General features: G+C 45.6%; 1 non-coding gene across 1 annotated transcript; it reads right to left on the bottom strand.

Annotated features, from left to right (window-relative positions):
* Window positions 1-1,826: 1,826 nt before the first annotated feature.
* LOC127190267 (U6 spliceosomal RNA) lies at window positions 1,827-1,928 on the bottom strand. The gene has a single exon (XR_007830761.1). It is a non-coding gene; the product is annotated as a U6 spliceosomal RNA (small nuclear RNA).
* Window positions 1,929-3,432: the final 1,504 nt, after the last annotated feature.

Here is a 3,432-nt window from a genome sequence, read left to right as displayed (position 1 = left end):
CTATGTGCATGTCTGTGCTTAGTTCATGTGTGTATACAAGTGCATGTATGTACAAGTACATGTGCATATGAAAGTATATATGTGTACTCAGGCACATAAATAAGTAAATAAATAAATAAATAAATCAAAGGGACAAACTGTCGTTGTCTCCTGAGCAAGGCTCAGGAGCTATAAGACACATGCTTGCAGCCTGCTGACCAGTGCTGAGCTCCTGGCCACAGTCACCTGCAGAGGGCGAGGGTGGGCTGGAGGCTGCAGCATTTGATGGGAGCGTGCACATCATACTGACATGCATATTCCTCTATTAAGGAAAGAAGAACCCTGGGATCCACTGTGGGGGGGAGAAGGCAGTTGTGACTGAATGAGCACACTCAGAAGTAGTCGGTATGCCTACATTTCTCTCTGCTTTATCACAGCTCAATAAAGTGTGGGGGGGGGGCGGAATCCCATAAGCCGGAAGAAGGCCATGCAGAGCTGGGTGGTGGTGCACCGGTACCTACCACATGGCAAAAGGACTCCTGAAGAACATCAAGGAATGGCAAGCAACTAAACTTAAGAAGGGCAAGTGACCCAAGCAGGCAGCTCACAGCACAGCGCATACAGGTGTTTGGCAGGGTTGGGTGGCATTTCTGGAGCTGGAAGCCAAGAACACACATGTATTGGGAAGGCTCTCTAGTACCGAGGTCCTCAGGCCTCTCTTTGCATTTTATGTTGAGACAGGATCTCATTAAGTTGCCCAAGCTGGCCTTGAACTTGAGACTCCCCTACCTCAGCCTTCCATGTAGTTGAGATGACAAACCTAAGCCTCTGGGCCTGGCTGCTCATTCAAATGGTAATAAGCGTATGGCAAGGTAGTAATTTGAGCCATGGGAAGTTCAATTTTCAGCAAGAATAAACAAGTATATGATTTGTGGCAGTGAATTGAAAGCCCATCTTGCCAGGAATGGGAAGGCTGTGATCTGGTGGAAAGTGACCCCGAAGCCCAGCTCCCCAGAGGTGGAAAGACTGCATTGCTGCAGAGATACACAAGCAGCTGAGGCACTGACTCCTACAAAACACTTAGGAGATGGTGTAGAGGTATAGAAATTGTCATTTGTGTCCTTAATGTGTTTGTGCTGATGAATTGATGAATGTTTAATTCTTTGGGGGGGGGGGAGTTTGTCTGTGGTTTTTCTTTTTCTTTCTTTTTAAATTTCATTTTGTTGTTGTTTTGTTTTGTTTTGTTTTTCAAGAATGGGTTTCCCTCTCTAGCCTTGGCTTTCCTGGACTTACTTTGTAGACCAGGCTGACCTCAAACTCACATCCATCCATCCATCCATCCATCCATCCATCAATCCACCTGCCTCTGTCTCCCTAGTACTGGGATTAAAGGTATGTGCCATCACATCTCATTGTTTTGTTTTTTGAGTCAGGGTTTCTTTATGTAATAGCCCTGGCTGTTTCTGGAACTCACTTGTAGACCAGACTGACCTTGAACTCCCAGAGATCGGCCTGCCCTCTGCCTCCTGAGTGCTGGAATTAAAGGTGTGTGCTACCATGCCGGGCTAAATAATTCTTCTTCTTTCTTTCTTCTTCTCTTTCTTCGTCTTCTTTCTTCTTTCTCTTCTTCTTCTTCGTCTTCTTTTTCTTCTCTTCTTCTTCTTCTTCTTCAACAGCCAATTTTTAAAAATAAGGAATGAGTCAGGCCAGGCAGTGGTGGCACACACCTTTAATCCCAGCACTTGGAGGCAGAGGCAGTGGATCGCTGTGAGTTCGAGGCCAGCCTGGTCTACAAGCCGAGTCCAGGACAGTCAAGGCTACACAGAGAAACCTTGTCTTGAAAACCAAAAAATAGGGAATGCTTCATGAACTTGTGTGTCATCCTTACACAGGGGCCATGCTAATCTTATGGTTTTCAATTTTAATATATGTGTTCCCAAAGTGAGCATATTCAATTCTATTTCTTTTACTTTTTGTTTTTTTGTTGTTTTGGAGACAGGTTTTCTCTATGTTATCTTGGCTGTCCTAGACTCACTTTGTAGAACAGGCTGGCCACGAACTCATAGCGATCCAGTTGCTCTCTGCCTCCCAGCTAGCATATTCAATTCTTAAAATGCTGAAGATGCTTGTTATTCCACATAGGTTTATGGAGCTGTGCACACAGACAAGCACACAAGACAAGAGACCTTCTAGCATCTCCTCAGTCAAGTCTCAGGATATCACAATGCCCAGGATGGCTAGCGTTAATTGCATTGGTGTACATGTGTACATATAGGCATGTTTGATTTACATAATCTTATGTACTGTAGTAGATATGTATGTATGTGAGTGCAGAAGCTCAGATGTTTGTAGTGTGTGTATGTAGTATGAGTGCACATGCAACCGGGCTTGTTGATGTGGTGTATACGTCTGTGCGTGTGTGTATGATAGCGTGTATGTGTGGTGTTTACGTGTGTGTTAGTGCACATGAGCTCTGTGTGTATGTGTGATGTGTGGGTGGCATATTGTGAACGAGTGAGTACATGTGTGCATGTACTTATGTTTGTGTATTTATGTGTGTGTTCATGCATCAGCATGAGACTTCATGAAGTGCTGAGTATGGTCCCATGTTAATGCCATGCCCTATTATATAGGAAACTATTAATCTGTCTCATAGGGTCAGGCCCTTGTGGCTTTCCCAAAACCCAGGCTAAAGGCCTCAGTTCCACATTCTCCCTAGCTCTTGGAAACTGCTATTTCCTGTCAGTCATTTGAGGTAGTGACAGGAGGACGAGAACTAGTGCTTTCTATTTTAATTTCTATAGTTTCTTAGTGGACTGAGTATCTGCTGTTGTTTGGGTCAGAAATATCCCTCACGTGCTCAAATTGTTTTGAGCACTTGATCCCCAGGTGGTGGCTAGGGAAACTTCTGAGAGGTGGGACTAGTTGGAAGCTGATCACCGGGATAGGGAGCTGTTGTGGGACTTTTCCCGGGGGAGTTACGAAACAAATGTCTATTCATCCCAAATGCATCACTGACGGACGGCCAACAGTCTGGCCAGCTCAGGGGACCCAGTGAGATCGGGGGTTCAGTGTGCTGGGAGATGGGTGAGGGTGCACTTAAGAAGCATGGGTAACTCCAGGTCAGCTGCAGCCACTGAAAAGCCCACCCAGCGTCGGTGGTGACTTGATAAAGCTGCATCCTACAGCTCCCTGCACAGCATGTAGACAGCGCCATGAGTCTCCTCTCCCGCAGGGTGTTACTATTTACATAATTCTCTCCAGGGGCCTTCCAAGTCTTATGGTTCATGGTCTTACGAACCTGGGAAGTTTTTCCTTTTTTCTTGGCTCTAAAGGAGACTGTCAAGAGTCTGCCACAGTGTCTCTGCCTGTACTGGTCTGTGTTGCTGGTAACTTGCTTAAATCTACTCCCTGATGTTCTTAGTTCTTTGCTTCCTTCTACAGTTTGAGAGC

This window comes from Acomys russatus, chromosome 5, assembly GCF_903995435.1.
Source record: "Acomys russatus chromosome 5, mAcoRus1.1, whole genome shotgun sequence".
Classification (NCBI taxonomy): domain Eukaryota; kingdom Metazoa; phylum Chordata; class Mammalia; order Rodentia; family Muridae; genus Acomys; species Acomys russatus.
The sequence above is the reverse complement of the archived record's forward strand: the minus strand, read 5'-3'. Positions and strand labels throughout refer to the sequence as shown.